Source organism: Ambystoma mexicanum, chromosome 3p (genome assembly GCF_040938575.1).
Source record: "Ambystoma mexicanum isolate Mex_15411 chromosome 3p, UKY_AmexF1_1, whole genome shotgun sequence".
Taxonomy (NCBI): domain Eukaryota; kingdom Metazoa; phylum Chordata; class Amphibia; order Caudata; family Ambystomatidae; genus Ambystoma; species Ambystoma mexicanum.
The window spans coordinates 774,249,245-774,268,457 of NC_090925.1; the positions used below are offsets into that span (position 1 = coordinate 774,249,245).

The 19,213-nt window shown below is 48.2% G+C and overlaps 1 protein-coding gene across 2 annotated transcripts in view; it reads left to right on the forward strand.

Moving 5' to 3' along the window:
* LOC138580852 (integrin alpha-D-like) overlaps window positions 1-19,213 on the forward strand; it is a 750,488-nt gene that overhangs the window by 600,229 nt on the left and 131,046 nt on the right. The gene's annotated exons all lie outside the window — the stretch shown is intronic.

The following is a 19,213-nucleotide window of genomic DNA, read 5'->3' on the forward strand; positions in this document are numbered from 1 at the left end:
ACTAGTGAACAACGTTTAAAGCTCCATTCAATCACATCTGAAAAAAGGCTCGAGAAAGGGCACATCCTCTAAGCATTTATTCCCCAAAGCTCCACCCTTGGTACTGTAGATATGGAAACATTGTGAACATCTCAACAATGCTTTGCTTTAAGGATAATCCGAGGAGTCCAATAGAATTCAGCAAGCATAGAATCAGGAAAAACTCTTGTCTGCGCCCATCAAACCTCCCAAGATCCAAACATCATTGCTCTCATTCTAAAAATAAAAATACAACATAAATGAATGCGCACCCCCCAAAGTGCTACAGGAAACAGAAGATCACTGTTTCAAGGCTCCCAACAGCACCACGATCAGCGTCATTCCTTAAGGACCACGCTGAGTGTTCAGCTGCCGACTGAATCAATGCATCCTTGCAATAAGGCTTAGTCCCCATTTTGGTGCAAACTCTGACCACATACCCTAAAGAGCAGGCCACTTATTGGACCCATATTCGTAATTCGTAATCGGTTATTTAGAACTTACCAGAGGTTTCCAAGCGCGGACCCAGGGATTGAACCTGCGTTGCTCTGCGTTGTCTTGCTTCCAAGGCGAGCAAGTTGCCCCTGAGCTATCTTCCTGAGTCCTCCCAAACGTATACCTGTGCAAGTGCATGAAGCGTGTGGTAACCCGCTAGCTCCAAGACAGTGTCAAAGCAAGCATCATTGATGGCAGGCCATCAGTTCCAGAAATGTCAGTTCACCCCTGCTGACATTAAAATGTATGTATTTTTCCACTGAACTCTGATTTTCTGAAAGCTGAGGTCCTTACTAATCTATCTGTGGCCTAAAGCATTGTATGGTAAGGCATTCTCCGCTGCCACATTTAAACAGTGAGCTGCGGTCAATAGTGTGGATTTGTAGTGCATGAGCTCCACTCTGACTCATCGTAGCAAACAAATCTTTGTCTTCTACTAAACTTATTTTTGTCACAATTTTCTGTAGTCACCAAAATAAAATGTCATCTTACTATGCTCCGAAAGGCCGTACCGCTTCTGCAGACCAACTCCTGGAGCTCATCAGGGTGATGGTACTCCCCCTCCTTACTTGTTTCAATGTAGCCTATGCAAAAGTCCTTTTGAAAGGGTTACATGTCAAGATGACGATGTTGCCAACTTGACCAACACTCCTTTTTGATGCCCTTGCTCCGTTTACATCATTGTATTTAATTGGGGGGTATTCTCCCATTATGCCCATTGCCAGGGCTTTAAGTTGGCCGGGGCCTGCCGGGGCTGGGCCCCAGCAGGCTCCGAAATTTCGTTTTCAGGAGGGGCTCTGCCAGGGCCCACTAACCTCACCTGGCAGCCCCGACCACTACACGAAAAGGCATTTTTTTCTACAGTGAGCGAGAGCTTCAGGCTTCAGAAAAAATGCCTTTTAGCCATAATGGTGGCGCCGCACCTGCGAGGCATCCCTTTAATCAAGTGATGAACGTGGGCCGGCGCCACCATTATGGAGAAAACGTGAGGCCGCTGGAAGCAGAGGCTTTGCTTTCTAAATACTGAAGCTCCCGCGGATTCGCGGGAGTTTCGGTCTTTAGGAAAAAGGCCTCTGCTTCCAGTGGCCTCACCCTTTCAGCCATAATGGTGACGCTGCCCCTCCCCAGCTGGCGAGGGGCAGCATCACCATTAAGGCTGAATAGGCGAGGCGCGGTCCCCTGCCAGGCAAGCCTATACAAAATAAATGCAGAGATCAGCACCCTCTACTCCATTGGGGAGAGGGTGCTAATCTCTACAAAAGGCTGCCTGGCAGGGGTGCCAGTAGCCCATTGAGCCGGGGCTCGCAAGGGGGCGTGGCCTAACGGGCCATGAAGACCCCCGTTGTTAGGCCACGCCCCCTCGATGAGCCCCGGCTCGATTTGTAGTGCCACTTAAGGCACTGCCCATTGCCTTCCCCGGCCTACCTCATACCATTTCCCTTGTTTTTTGGTATTTTACGTCTTTTCACTCATTTATTATTTAGATTCTGCGACATCGATCTGCCTATTGTAGTCATTCAAAGTTGTCAGGAAGAAGTCATAAAAAATGTATTTGTCCTTTTTTTAGTCAAACTGCTTAACCAAAATTAGCAGCCAATCAGGTGGCTAGGAACGCATGCTTGAATCGGCGATGGCGGGTTCCCCCTGCCGCCATCTCCCTCTCACCCTTTGTCACTTTTTATTTTCAGCCTCCCTCTCTCCCTCATTTACCTGTTTTCGTCTGTGGCACCTGCCGCAGCCGCTCCTTCCTCCTGGCTCCCTGAGGCCACCATGGAAAGGGAAGCAGGGCCCCGTAGAGGCCACCATGGAAAGGAAAGAGGGGCTTCACTTTCCATGGTGCCCATCCTCGAATACATCTGCGTGAAATGACCGAGTTTAAAAGTGCGACCACCAAAAGTCCGATTTTGTTTTCTTTTTTCCCCCATTTGTTTGCATATATATATATATATATATATATATATATATATATATATATATGGAAGACCCCTACAGCCCCCCCACCTTAGCCTATACATTTTATATTACCTTTATCCCCGAAATATATCTATGCGAACAAATGGGGGGTCAGACTTTTGGTGCTAGGACCTTTTAACCTCGGTCATTTTGGCCTAACCCTGAGAGGCGTCCCGTTCGCGGCAGGAAAATACTTTAAATTAGCCCTGCCCCAGCGTTTGGGATGGGTGCTAATGGCCTTATGTATCCGTTGCATGGGCAACACTTGGGGGTAACGACCCGGGGCCCACATTAGCCCCCAGTGTTGCCCATGGAACCGGTACATAACGTCACAAAAGAAAGAATTTCTAAAATGCTAAATGATCCAAAATCAAACAATGAGATTGTGTTTGAATCTTAGTCTGATGACGTCAGACAGCCTTCAAAGGGCCCCATTTACTATTAGTACCCGTCGAGGGGAAATTAACTTTTAACTCTCAGAGGGTGCGCATTACCAGCCCTTTACTCGGGCTTGCAAAGATCGCCCTGGGGACATTACCTGACCGGTAAAGCCTGCCCCCTCATCAGGTTCTAGTGCTTTAATGGAAACCTGGTTTGCCTTTGCTGTAGATGTTGTTGTCAATGTCTGGTTTCCCTGCATTCATACCTTCCAGTGAACTCACCATCATTCCCAGCTATAACTGTTTCAGGCTATAACTGTTTCAGGCTATAACTGTTTCAGGCTATAACTGTTTCAAGCTATAACTGTTTCAGGGTGAGCAAATGTATGGCGGGTGAAGGTTGGAATCAATAGATGAACCCGAAAAAAGAAACAGTAAAACGCCTCTGACATCAAGTGAGAACTGTATTCAGGATGTCCACATGAGAAAAACTGGTTATTGCTACAAAACACATTATAAATGTCATCCAAACTCATTCTAATAGGATAGTATTCTATTGTTTTGTTTTATTTACTAATTTGGACCTATAGCAAATGTGATTTATCCAGTTAAATATCACAATGCAGCATGGGCAGTGCGTACATATACGCCAGTGGTTGAAGTAAAGGAGACATGAGTACACGCCGAGTCCAGGAATCTATCTGCCCAGGAGGCTGGCTGGATGAAGCATCTCTAGTAAGTGAAAGCAATACATGAACTCAGCGTGTATCGGCATGATTGAGTCTGAAAGAAGGCTGATATAAATGAGGTATGGATCGTGAGTAAAGGTGCGTTCCCTGCGTAGGAGTGAGCAGAGCATCCTGGTGTTGAATGAGAAAAGGGGAGTGGCTACAGTGTATTTTTTCAATGTTACAAGCTTACAAAAATACCATCCCAAATGTAGATTTCAAAATGAATGGCATGTTACACAAAATGTGCGTAGTTCATATACAAAATAGGCCTGTTGACTAGTTAGTAAAGACAGTAAAAACACGCAAACTCGAAACAGACCTATTCATTCAATTAATTAAAGTACAGACACATTTCATGAACTAAAAAGCAGCATTTTTGGGAGCACACCAACCACTATACTCAGAGTAGGGACAGCCATCTCTCATAATTTCAGCCTACCACAATTCTACCACTTCTCCTGCCCCAACCACATTCTGTCAACATGGACCCACTACCCCCCCATCTCTCAATAAGCAGGCACAGACTGAGGCCTGCATATTAGTTATCAATTCATATTTTCAATTGCAGGGCACTCTCCTAAGGAAACTCGGACCACTTTACTCAACTGAATACTAACTCCCTCAGAAGTGTGCTCAAGAGATACAAGAAGGAGCAAACCAAAACACAGGTGTTTTGCTGATTTCAAGTTAGCCTGTCCTAGAAAACCACATTATACAATTGTTTGGCTTCTCCGAGTTCTATGCACCTCACCCAAGAAAGCACAGCTGTGCTTCAGATCATCATAGCTGTATAGTCTGGCATCCTTGCACTTGCAGCAGTGAGGTGTGTTAAGCAAACTCTGGGAAAGTTATGGCGGGCTGCCTGAATCCTTGAGAGCTGTCTTAGGTTAAAAAAGCTATCTATATAATAAGACTACCCTACAAGACAAAGGGCCTCATTACACGGATGGCGGTGGACCAAGGTGATATTAGTACCTTGGTCCATGCCAGTAAAATACCGGCACCGCCTTGGTGGAAAGGAGAATTACCGCCCTATTCCAAGGTTGGTGGGGCGGTAATTCCCCCTTCCCCCATTGCCCTTCCCATTCCCATTTTTGCCCCATAGGCCATAATGGGAATGGTGAAGGTGCTAATTACGGCACCGCAAATTGCGGTTCCGTAATTAGCTCCCTGGTCCCTTTGCGGGTTGGTTTTTAACGCCTGCAAAAAGCAGGCGTTAAATTCCCCAACCCGCAAAGGGACCTTGTAGTAAGGCGGTAAGGGTTTACCGGTACCGGTAAAATACCAGTACCGGTAAACCCTTACCGCCTACCATGTAATGACGCCCAATTTTCCCAAGCAAAACGCCCCTATTGGAGCTAATCGGCATTACTACAACGCATTGCTCATGTGCCTCTGAACAGGAGGTGAACTTCCAGCAATTGCCCCAGGGTGGCACTGTGGCACTTGTGGCGTAGCAGAAATGGCTTATTATACTTTCACAGTTCTTGTGGGAGATGTTTTTTTCCCAAGCCTTTAGCAAACACCAGAAACGTTATAGGGGTTTTATAAACATGCCCCAATGCTCCAGCCACAATGATGCCAGCCTATAGTGCACTTATGATTGCTAATAAGGGTGAAACACGTTTGCAGCTGTCTGCATACTTAGGAGCTGTTTGGCTTGGGTTTAAAAGGCTATGTGTCAGATAGAATTGTGCTATAAAACGATGTCAATGTTCTGGAGCAGAATATGTTTAGTTGATACAGTTGACAGGTTTTCAAAATACCAAACTGGGACAGGCTGCCAACATAGACATAGGACTACAATGTAACACTGGCTGCCGGGATTAGACTTCACTAGTGGGAAAAGGGATGGGGGGATCCTGGCATTATCCTTGATATAAACTGGCACATTTGGTTCCCACTGAAAGCATGTTAAACACAAAGACGCTTGTGTTCTGATTGCTTTTCCAGGTGTGGATACAAAAATATGTCCAAAGACATCCTTGTGGCACTATCAGGTAATGCATATGACTGCTAACTGAAAGGCTGATGGATTGAGCCCACTCAGGGATGGCTGTGACGTTGCTTTATGTGTTCAAACAATCACTACATCTTTTTGCTTTATAACTGGTATGTTGAATTATTGTTAAATGAGCATTGCGTTATACCTCGACTCCAGAGCGAGAATGCATACTCTCGCTGCAGTGCCAGATGTGATTTTTCTAAGGGTAGCACAAAACCAGGACAGTTTTTTTTTCAATGAAATAAACTCAACAACAGAGGGGCCTATTCTGGGATAGTCCCAACAAAAGCAGGACGTCTGGTCACCTTAGCTAATTTGCATGCCCACAATGCATTGTTCATGTGCCTCTGAACTGGATGTGAACTTCCACTGATAGCTACTGAGTGGGTCTGGGCCATGTGCGACTTAACTGAAATGGATTATTCTACTTAACATTTCAGGTGGAAGGGTTTTTTCAAGGCTTTATGAACCCACCATAACATTTCTGGCGTTTGCTAAAGATACCCCAATGTCCCACCCCCACGGATGTCAGTTTAGACAGCATAGGTTTATCCCTAATCAAGGTGAACATGTATGCAACAGTCTGCGTTCTAGAGAGCTATCCGTCTTAGGTTGAACAAGGTATATATGAAGTAGTAATGTCTTATAAGACAAAGACTTTTTTCTGGAAGGAAAGGCTTGTGTTTAAGTTGGTTTGCATGCCAACAATGCTTTAAGCACATGGATATAGAGTGGAGGGATTTCTAGTGATGGTTATTTGGTGGTGCTGTGGCATGTGTGACTTAACGGAAATTGTTCATTCTATTTTCACGTCATAGGTGGAAAGGGATTTTTTAAGACTTTATAAACCCACAGTAACTTTGCTAGTGTTCAATAGATGGAGTTAAAATGCTCCACATTTGAAGCACGCCAGTCAACTGCAAAGGAGCAGTACGCTCAAACTGCGCAGTCTACCATTATTTATTTGAATTCTATTTATTGGGTGTTTATAATGCGCCTTTACACAATGTGTTTCAAGGTGCAACAAGACAGGAGGCTGGGGGAACAGGGAGGACAAACAGGAAACAATCCTACTAGGCCTTGTGACATTCGGATCGTGCAAGTGCAGTAAGAGAAGTGCAGGGCAGAGGGGAGGGGGAACGTGCTGGTCAGGTTCTAAGGGACCCTGAGAAAAGCGAGTGCCAGTTGAGGCCAGGTGGACAAGGCCAGGGGAAAGCAGAGTGCAGGGGAAGGAAGGTCCACAAGCTAAGTACGAGGTAGGGGGCTGGAAGGGCTACAGGGTTGCAGGCCTTGCCAGGCTAGTGCGGGGGAAGGGTCCCAAAAAGCAAGTGCAGGTTGGGGGGTACGGAGCCAGGGGAGACCAAGTGCAGGGGTGGACTGGACTAGGGGGGCCTGGTGCCCTGTAAGACTCTGATTAGCAGGAGTGGGGGAGAGGGCAGGAAGAAGATAAAAGGAAGGTCTTGAAAGCTCCCGTAATTTAAGGAGATCCGGCTCACGTCTGAGAGGGGCAGTGAGACCATTCCAGAGGGAGGCACCTGCGGAGGAGAGCGATCTAACCCCGACTCTCTGCTTAGAAAAGCATCTGATCTGCAGAGAGTTAGAGCTAGATGTTAGGCAGAATCCTGTGCAGTGCCCTTTGGGACCACTACACAAAATTAAGACTACAGGTGGCAATACAAGTTTAGCAGTGGCGGAGCAGCCAGGCTTATCTCAAGAGAATATGAGCAGTAACAGAGATTACACAAAGGGACCACAATTACTGTGACTCAAGCAAACACTGACTCAAGGTTTCAGGTAAAAAATATAAGTACATTTATTTTTAAACCATCAGTTATAAACACAATACTTCTATTAACCTTTAAACAAAACCACACGTTAAATATACTACAACTAACCAATTCCCTTTGTACAGTAAGTCTCACGGTAAGTAACCTGTGTTTGAATGAACCGGTGTTACGAACAAAACACGTTACAGCGAATAAGATTGCGATCACTTTTTGACAGTTCGGTCTACTAACTAAACGCGTATCCGTGACATGAAATGCTACCGGGGCAAAGACACATTTAGCACCTGAGATACCCAGAGGGAGTTGGGGTCAAAAATCACAGCCAATATTTTGGTTAGGCAGACAGAATCGTGAAACACTCAGAGACAAGAGTTCAAAAGTCAAAGGGCCGGAGCCAGGGTCAAGTGACACCGGGGACCTGTTGCCGAAGATCACACAGTCAGACAGTTCACGATTCAACGTAGCCAAGAGTACTTTCGATATTGTCAATGTTCGGAAGCAAAAGTTATAAGAAGGAGGGAAGACAAGGGCAAGCCTTGAAAATGAAGAAAAGGGATTCACCCAGTTTCCTCAAGTAGAACACAGGACCTTATTTCAACGATGCAGCTGGTGCGCTGGCAGTTGTTCCTGTTGGTTTCCCGCAGACCCACGATTCCTGGAGCTTCGTTGTGAAGGAGGACATCTGAAGGGGGTCTGCACCACACAGGGATGAAGCCGGCAGCAGCGACAACGAATAAAAAGGTGCGCTCCTTAAAAACAGGAGAGGCTCTTCAGGTGGCTATCCGGACCACTACAGCAGTGTGCAGCGATTTCGAGCACGAAGGCGACCTCTGGCTGAAGAAGATGAGCTGGTTATCCCCACCAGGCTCAAGGGAAGAAGACTCCGGACTGGATCTCCTCTTATTCGTTGAAGGGTAGATAGCTCACGACTGCAGCAGGGCTTCACCGTGACGGGGTAGTTGCAGCAGCCGTCGTTCTCTCCACTTCTCTTCGGTTCCTTGTAGTTCCAGTGGCGACTCTCTGACTTCTAGCCCAAGAGACCTGCCTTTTATGCGCAAAACCCCCATTCATACAGCCTGGCTGTCAATCACGCAGCAGGGGGGTTGTCCAGCCTGGACAACCACCTCAGCCAATCATGGCAAAGTGTGACTTGGGTTTCCTAGGATACCGTGTGCAGGGGGTGACTACACCCCTCCCTCACATACAGCCCACCTAGACATCCAGGCACCTTGAGGAGGGCTTCTCTGCGGAAGCCCGCCAAAAGACAGTGAACAAAGAAGGCGAACCTAGTTTGCCGCGCAAAGTAAAACACAAGAAGGACTTTAACAAAAATGAAATGGCGAATAAACCCAACCGGAGCCAAAACAAAGACGTTTTGGTCAAGCGGGTTTATGTTCGAGGCTAATATAACAGCTAAGAACAGTACCACGTGTATCTAATATAATCGCAGTAGAAAAGTTAGGGTATATACCACTGCCACCAGCCAAGTCTAAATGTTAAAAGAGCGAAACAATGCTCTAGGAGGTACAGATAAAAAGGGATACAAATTAACCCTTCCCAGTACTCCATGGAAGATGGGGTGTACTGGATCTGTGGTAGATTGACTAGGTAAAGTTAATGGTAACTTCACCCTTTTCTGGGGGACGGTAGTCGCCTCAGAAATGGAGTCGAGGGAAGTCTCAAAGACAACCCTGTGTTACTGCACTGAAGGTGCTGTGTAACACACAACAAAGAAGGGAGTCCTGGAGTGGTGTGCTCCAGAGCCCAAGATCACACAAATAGTAGAAACACACACGGCAAAACACATGTAAGAGTGGACAAAAGGTGTACACTCTTACTAGGTGAAAAACAATAACTCCAGAAATCCAGCAAAGTTGCTGGGGGACTCACTAGGTGAGGGAAATTAGCCCTAGAAGGAGAATCTTCCCTAACACTAGACGACCGAAGGGCTCTAGCAAGGAGGTATTTAGGGAAACAGAGTTGGATGTAGCAGGTACCCATGCCCCAGAAAACCTTGTGGATGATGCAGAGGGTCTTGCACTTGCTCCTCGCAGCAACCTGGAACCAATGGAGAGATTGTAGGGCTGGAGAGATGTGGTCTCTGGGCTTGAGGCCAAGGATAAACTTGCAGGCCTCTTATAGATTAGTTCAAGGGGGCAAAGGGAGGATTTAGGCAGGTTGAGGAAGAGGCTGTTGCAGTAGTCGTGACGTCTATAGTAGAGAGGTAGACAGCATTACCCAGCCGACCGATAAGATTGTCAATACGTGGCATTGGATAAGTGTCAAAGGCAGATATGGCCTTTATCTTTCTAAAGTCAGTGCAAAGCCTCCAACTCCCATTGGGCTTTGCCTCCAACATGATAGGGGAGGACCAGGGGCTAGTAGATGGTTCAATAATATTGGCCTCAAGCATCTCTCTTACTTCCTGAATAATAGTTTCTTTTTGGGATTCAGGTTTCCGGTAAGGTTTTAAATGTACCACTTTGCCTTCTGGAGTGCGGACTTGGTGATAAATATCCTTCACTCTGCCTGGCTCTTCCCTCTATACATTAGGAAACTGATTTACAAGGTCATATGGATCTTGGTTTTGGTTGTTAGTAATGTAAGGTGGTATTAGGGCGGTGTTGTCTGAATTCTCCGGTAACAAAGAAGACAACATGGTGGCATTAGATTCTGGAGGATTTTCCTTCCACTCCTTGAGAAGATTAATGTGGTAGACTTGGGTTTTAAGGCGGCAATCAGGTTGGGAAATGTTATAGTTACAAGGTCCCATTTGTTCTAACACCTCCTATGGTCCATGCCACTTGGATATTAGCTTGTTCTCAGAAGTTGGTAACAACACTAATACTTTTTTTCTCATAAGAGTCTTTCTGCTGTTCTTCCGCCTTAACCATATGGGTTTGTACCAAAGATCTAACTGCTGTCATATGTTCTTTAAGTCTAGTGGCAGTTTGGGAGAGTGGTTTTGGAGCCTCCTCTCGTTCTTCCCAGGTTTCCCTGAACATATCTCAGACATCTCGGGGTTCCCGTCCATAAAGTAAGATGAATGGGGAGAATCCTGTGGAAGCCTGAGGTGTTTTCCTAACAGCGAACGCCCAAGGGATAATCTGATCTCAATTTCTACCATCTTGTTCCACTAACATCTGCAGTATGGTTTTGAATGTTTTGTTTAATCTTTCTACAAGGCCATCTGTCTGTCAGTGGTATACTGAGGTTCTCAAAGTGGTAATATGCAATGATTGTTTTACGTCCCCCATGAGTTTGCTCATGAAGTTTGAGGATTGATCAGTCAATATTTCCTTTGGGAGCCCTACTCATGAGAAGAGAGGGAGTAGGTGTTTTATCATTTGCTGGGTAGCATTTGCTCTGAGGGGAAAGGGCTCTGGATATTGCATTGCATAATCCAGGATCACCAAAATGTACTTGTTCCCCAATTTCGATGTTTACAAAGGCCCTAAAATATCCATACCAATTCCTGAGAATGGAATTTCAATGATTGGTCATGGATTTAAGGGAACCGGTGGTGGCATATGAGTACTAGTCGTTTGGCAAATCTCACAAGCTTGGATAAAGTTTGTAATGTCAGTATGTATTCCTGGCCAGTAGAACTTGATAGTAATTTGGGCCTGTGTCTTTGTCTGTCCTAGATGGCCTCCAGTCAAATGTGAGTGAGCTATTTCTAGTACCACTTGCTTATGGCTCTTAGGGATAACCAGTTGGGTTTTTTCTAAGCCTTCTGAAGTGATGTATCCCGATACATAAGCCCATGTTCTAAGATCCCCCTTTCTCACGGCCCTCTTGTTCAGAAATAACTTTTAAAAAGGCTTCAGTCGTTCCTTTGGGCAAAGGCTCGGTCGGGAAGGATTTCAGTTTCTTCCTCTCTGATCTTTCTAGGTTCAGGTCTTGGAGGGTTGTCAGGTGTTTCATCCACCTTTCCGAAACCTCAAGTACCTCTATCAGTTCTCTCCCTCTCAGCCTCTTCGTTGATCCTAGGGAACATTGTCCTCTCAAGCACCCCCTGAACAATTGTATCTCCTTGATGGATGTGGAAGGAATCTTTTTCATGGTTCTGTAACAACACTCTCGGGCTATAACCCCAGCTAATAGATCAGTTCCAAACCTCCATGCGAGTCCTGCTTTGGGAGCCTATCTAATATAAGTTTCAGGGGGTGGAATTAGGATCAGATCAGTGGGTACCAGTCTTCTTTCACTTGGGGGAATAATTTCATCCCTGCTACTACAAATATCAAACCCAATAGAAGCCTTAGTGGCTACTGATGGGTCTGATGCTATGGTGCTTAACTTTTCAAATTTGAGGCTCCCCCAACTTGTATCGGTTGGAACGCATCCCACTTCCGACACCATTTGTGAAGGCATCATGAAGCAAGACACAGACAACAGATTCAATGTTTAAACACAATACTTTTATTAACTTAAATATCAGGATGGTGTAAGGCAGGGGTGCAGAACTGATTTTGACAGAGGGCCGAAAGTACCTTACATGAGGGCTATACTGGGCCGAAAAGTAAAAGTGGGCGGGGCGGTAGGCGGGACATGTCAGGAGGCTTTTTCAACCCCCAATTTGTATTAAACACATGGAAAAAGAATATGTTTTTGAGGGGTAACGATTTTTATTGCATTTCAAACTTACATTTTGTACTACACATTTCCACTGTTATTTATTTCAATGTAGTTATTGTATATCGTCTGTTTAATTAAATTATATATATTTTATTGACCCTTGATTGGACATTCCATTATTTTGGACTGCTATAGTTTGCTGTTTGGATTGCCCAAGAGGAGTATGGCCTTCGTTGAGTCAGGTTTCCTCAAAAAAGCAAAGGAGGTACATCCCCCTAACTGTGCCTGTTTTAGCTTTATTCTTGAGTTCACTGTTGGAGTGCAACACTATGCCCCATGGCTCCCACCCCCAACCAAACACTATGCCCCATGGCTCCCTCACCCCCAACCAAGCACTATGCCCCATGGCCCCCTCACCCCCAACCAAACACTATGCCCCATGGCTCCCACCCCCAACCAAACACTATGCCCCCTGTCCCTCACCCCCCAGGCAAACACTATGCCCTCTGTCCCTCACCCCCAACCAAACACTATGCCCCATGGCCCCCTCACCCCCAACCAAACACTATGCCCCATGGCTCCCACCCCCAACCAAACACTATGCCCCATGGCCCCCTCACCCCCAACCAAACACTATGCCCCATGGCTCCCTCACCCCCAACCAAATACTATTCCCCGTGGCTCCCACCCCCAACCAAACACTATGCCCCATGGCCCCCTCACCCCCAACCAAACACTATGCCCCATGGCTCCCACCCCCAACCAAACACTATGCCCCATGGCCCCCTCACCCCCAACCAAACACTATGCCCCATGGCCCCCTCACCCACAAACAAACAATATGCCCCATGGCTCCCACCCCCAAGCAAACACTATGCCCCCTGTCCCTCACCCCCAAGCAAACACTATGCCCCCTGTCCCTCACCCCCAACCAAACACTATGCCCCATGGCCCCCTCACCCCCAACCAAACACTATGCCCCATGGCTCCCACCCCCAACCAAACACTATGCCCCATGGCCCCCACGCCTCAAGCAAACACTATGCCCCCTGTCCCTCACCGCCAACCAAACACTATACCCCATGGCCCCCTCACCCCCAACCAAACACTATGCCCCATGGCGCCCACCCCAACCAAGCACTATGCCCCCTGTCCCTCACCCCCCATGCAAACACTATGCCCCTTATCCCCCACCCCCAACCAAACACTATGCCCCATTGCCCCCTCACTCCAACCAAACACTATGCCCCATGGCACCCACCCCCAACCAAACACTATGCCCCCTGTCCCTCACCCCCCAAGCAAATATTATGCCCCCTGTCCCTCACCCCCAACCAAACACTATGCCCCATGGCCCCCTCACCCCCAACCAAACACTATGCCCCAAGGCTCCCACCCCCAAGCAAACACTATGCCCCCTGTCCCTCACCCCCCAAGCAAACACTATGCCTCATGGCCCCCACGCCTCAAGCAACCACTATGCCCCCTGTCCCTCACCCCCAACCAAACACTATGCCCCATGGCCCCTCACCCCCAACCAAACACTATGCCCCATGGCCCCCTCACCCCCAACCAAACACTATGCCCCATGGCCCCCTCACCCCCAACCAAACACTATGCCCCATGGCTCCCACCCCCAACCAAACACTATGCCCCATGGCCCCCTCACCCCCAAGCAAACACTATGCCCCCTGTCCCTCACCCCAACCAAACACTATTCCCCATGGCCCCCTCACCCCCAACCAAACACTATGCCCCATGGCTCCCACCCCCAACCAAACACTATGCCCCATGGCCCCCTCACCCCCAACCAAACACTATGCCCCCTGTCCCTCACCCCCAAGCAAACACTATGCCTCCTGTCCCTCACCCCCCAAGCAAACACTATGCCCCCTGTCCCTCACCCCAACCAAACACTATGCCCCATGGCCCTCTCACCCCCAAACAAACACTATGCCCCATGGCCCTCTCACCCCCAAACAAACACGATGCCCCCTGTCCCTCACCCCCAAGCAAACACTATGCCCCCTGTCCCTCACCCCCAACCAAACACGATGCCCCATGGCCCCCTCACCCCCAACCAAACACTATGCCCCATGGCTCCCACCCCCAACCAAACACTATGCCCCATGGCTCCCACCCCAACCAAACACTATGCCCCCTGTCCCACACCCCCAAACAAACACTATGCCCCATGGCCTCCTCACCCCCAACCAAACACTATGCCCCATGGCTCCCACCCCCAAGCAAACACTATGCCCCCTGTCCCTCACCCCCCAAGCAAACACGATGCCCCCTGTCCCTCACCCCCAACCAAACACTATGCCCCATGGCCCCCTCACCCCCAACCAAACACTATCCCCCATGGCCCCTCACCCCCAACCAAACACTATGCCCCGTGGCTCCCACCCCCAAGCAAACACTATGCCCCTTGTCCATCACTCCCCAAGCAAACACTATGCCCCCTGTCCCTCACCCCCAGCCAAACACTATGCCCCCTGTCCCTCACCCCCAACCAAACACTATGCCCCAAACACACTCAAGCATGCACCCATACAGACCCGAACCCCCCCAAATCAGCACACTCTCAAACATGCACCCATACAGACCCGAACCCCCGCACCCCCAACTTAGCACACACACTCTCAAACATGCACCCATACAGACCCAATCCCAACTCAGCACACAAACTCTGAAGCATGCACCATACATGCATCTCAACATACACAACACAAACATACAAAAACAAACATTCATGCACACCCGAAACCCCCAACCCCCCAACTCAGCACACACGCTCTCAAGCATACACCATGCACCCATACAGACCCGAACACCCCACTCCCCAACTCAGCACACACACTCTCAAGCATACACCATGCACCCATACAGACCCGAACACCCCACTCCCCAACTCAGCACACACACTCTCAAACACAGGCCCAAACCCCCCAACTCAGCACACAAACTCTGAAGCATGCACCCATACATGCATCTCAACATACACAACACAAACATACAAAAACAAACATTCATGCACACCCGAACCCCCACCCCCCCAACTCAGCACACACATTCTCAAGCATACACCATGCACCCATACAGACCCGAACCCCCCACTCCCCAACTCAGCACACACACTCTCAAACATGCACCCATACAGACCCGAACCCCCCACCCCCCAAATCAGCACACTCTCAAACATGCACCCATACAGACCCGAACCCCCCACCCCCCAACTCAGCACACACACTCTCAAACATGCACCCATACAGACACGAACCCCCCACCCCCCAAATCAGCAAACTCTCAAACATGCACCCATACAGACCCGAACCCCCACCCCAACTCAGCACACACACTCTCAAACATGCACCCATACAGACCCGAACCCCCCACCCCCCAACTCGGCACACACACTCTCAAGCATACACCATGCACCCATACAGACCCGAACCCCCCAACTCAGCACACACACTCTCAAACATGCACCGATACAGACCCAAACCCTCCACCCCCCAAATCAGCACACTCTCAAACATGCACCCATACAGACCCGAACCCCCCACCCCGTAACTCAGCACACACACTCTCAAACATGCACCCATACAGACCCGAACCCCCCACCCCCAACGCAGCACACTCTCAAGCATACACCATGCACCCATACAGACCCGAACCCCCCACTCCCCAACTCAGCACACACACTCTCAAACATGCACCCATACAGACCAAACCACCCACCCCCCAAATCAGCACACTCTCAAACATGCACCCATACAGACCCGAACCCCCCCACCCCCCAACTCAGCACACACACTCTCAAACATGCACCCATACAGACCTGAACCCCCCAGCCCCCCAACTCAGCACACACTCTCAAGCATACACCATGAACCCATACAGACCCGAACCCCCACCCCCCAACTCAGCACACACACTCAAGCATGCACCCATACAGACCCAAACCCCCCAACTCAGCACACAAACTCTGAAGCATGCACCCATACATGCATCTCAACATACACAACACGAAAATTCAAAAACAAACATTCATGCACATCCGACACCCCCCACCCCATCTCAACATACACAACACAAACACTCAAAAACAAACATTCACACACATCTGACATGCCCCCCACCCCCCCCATCTCAACATACACAACACAAACACTCAAAAACAAACATTCATACACATCTGACACGCCCCCACCCCATCTCAACATACACAACACAAACACTCAAAAACAAACATTCATACACATCTGACATGCCCCCCACCGCCCATCTCAACATACACAACACAAACACTCAAAAACAAACATTCATACACATCCGACACACCCCCTACCCCCCATCTCAACATACACAACACAAACACTTAAAAACAAACATTCATACACATCCGACATGCCCCTCACCCCCCCCCATCTCAACATACACAACACAAACACTCAAAAACAAACATTCATACACATCCGACACGCCCCCCACCCCCCATCTCAACATACACAACACAAACACTCAAAAACAAACATTCATACACATCCGACACGCCCCCACCCCATCTCAACATACACAACACAAACACTCAAATACAAACATTCATACACATCCGACACACCCCCCATCTCAACATACACAACACAAACATACAGCAGAACAGACCCGACACAAAAACACACAGACCACTTACCGGAGACGTGCTGGAAGGCAGGTAAGCTGGAACGCTGGCGAGGTAAGTGGAATCGTACTACGGCTGGCGTGGTCAGCAAGGCTGAAATGCCTTCCGGCATCAAGCCTTACTGGCCACGCCAGCCGTAGTACTGGCACTCCATTGGTGCAGCACACACGCACTACGTGGCTCGTAGGAATGACGTGGTGCATGTGTGCTGAGCCAATGACGGCCAGTGTTTTGTCCGGCCCGGAAGACAACAAAGACTTTCCTAACGGAGGGTGGCCGATGCTGCTTGCGGGCCGCCCTCCATTAGGAAAGTCTTTGCGACTCGCGGGCCGGAAAAAAACAGCATGGCGGGCCGCAACTGGCCCGCGGGCCGTATGTTGTGCACCCATGGTGGAAGGCCTAACTTGCCCTATGATAAAGTGGGATTTCCCTACCTAAAGAAACTGAGGATAGTCCGAGTTAGTAAGTTCAACTTAATAGTCTGCCCGTATTCAAAACCTGTACTTACCCTCACAACTAAAGCTAAAACATCTGCAGAGATTTTAGCACCAAAAGAAATGGTGTTCCAAGTAAAGTTCTGAGCTTCTTCCAGCTCCTGGCTTATGTTTCAGCCCCTTCCCCAAGATCAAAACACTTCCACACAAAAGAGCTTGGTTTCTCTTCCTCAAGTTCAACACAGTTCCACACAAAAGAGCTCAGGGTTCTCTTCCCCAAGTTCAAAACAGTCAGTTCTCTTGACTTTCAACAAGCGTTCCAAACCAACTTTGCAGCCTTTCAGGCTTTTCAATGATGCACCTAGCTTGTTCTTTTCTGGAATAACTTCAATACTTGATAGGTACAACAGCTTCAGTACCTTAACATTCCTTGGTTCATTCCAAGTAGGGGTTACTCTGTCTAGGTGTAGTTGTCAAACCACACGATCCACCCACTACACGTCACGCAACCGATAACTCTTGGCACTTTGTTATATTCACTGGTTCTCATTGGACTTCCTTGTCAACACAGGCTCCCTCTTTGAACCTGTGTCAATTGTCCACTTGCATTTCTTTTTATCCTTGGCAGCTTCTTGCCTATGCCACAGCGTGACTTTCACACCATTCGCTCTGTGGGGTGCTTTCCTTGTCACCACCGTGCTTTCATACTTCACAATAGTGCTTATCAGTAGCCTTCCACTTGTTTCTTCAGCTCTTCTCATTGGCTTTCATTTAGTTTATACTTTCACATTGTTCATTACTGCTTTTATTTGTTTTCACTGTATTCGAAATTGCAAATCACTTTCATTTCATTTGTGCAGGTTGTTCATGTTCTCTGCATAACCTTTCTTTAGTTTGGTATTTTTATGTAATTTGCATAACATTTATTTAGTTTGCTATTCAATAATAGCTCGTTCGGCATTCATTAATCCTTCCTCCGGTCTCCCAACCCTCTTATCATGAGTTTTCATCTGATAGGCATCTCCTTGTGCCCAAACCCAGTCCCTGGAACACCCCGGCATGACTATTCCCTCTTCGTCACTCACTGGTCTCTGGCAGCTCCTCAGAGTGCTTTCGGCTTTCTCTGCTGCAGTCTCTCTCTCCCCTTTCACTCGCCAGGAGCTCCGACGAGCAGGGTTCTTCTTGTCCGAACCTTCCTGCTGCTTCAGTGTCCCCCAGCTCCAACGGGGACACACAGCACTGGATTCTGCAGGGCTCCCAACCTCCTCACAGGGCTGCAGGGCTGCAGCATCTCTCTCTTTCTTCTACAGCGCTCGGCTGTCTCCACAACGGCCCCTCTCCAGCCTGCTCCGTACCGGGTTGCCGCACCCTTTGCCCAAGTGGGTTTGCTCCTCCATGCGGGACCCTCTTATCAAATGGGTCTCTCCCTTTTATATACACCTGTAGCCTTTCAACTGGCTGCAGATGTAAGTCCTTTGCCTGGCCCCAATTAGTGGGACTGGCCTGAACATGGTAGTGATGTTTAACAGTCCTCTTCTTCGTCTGAGTACCAGAGTAGTGTGCACAAATGGAAGTGTGCATCACTCCTAGTTGCCTCTACTTCGAAATGAATGGGGAACTGTGTGTGTAATGTTGGTGTGTTTATAGTCTTGCAGAAGGCAAGCACCTATGTAGAGTTGGTGCTACCATTCAGGAATATCCTGTGCTGCGGAACCACTGATTGCAGTAGGTTATGTTATGTTAAAGGTTCTTATACTGTGCACTGTAACCACCTGCGTGATCTCTTGGTGCTTTGGCGTATCTGTAAAGCAAGAGGGTAAGGGGGTATGCGTTAGTAGCACTGAGCGGGAGAAAAGAGCAAGGGAGCTGTGATGGGAGCTGTGATTTGATGTTGGCAGCTTTAGTTTGTTTACAACGTTTGCTGTGCATAGGTGTGATTTTCAGTTGGTAGCTGTCATGTGCTGTAGTGCAAGGCTATTTGTGCTTTGTTTCATTGTTGTAGTGTAGTGAAGTGTGTGCGGTTTTTTGTGCTGTAGAGGTATGGTTGTGTTTAGTTCAGAGTTTGAGAGGTGTATGCAGAAGGGTGAGTTGTTTTTAGTAGGATTGGTTATTGCCCGTACCCTATCCTAACCACACTGTTTT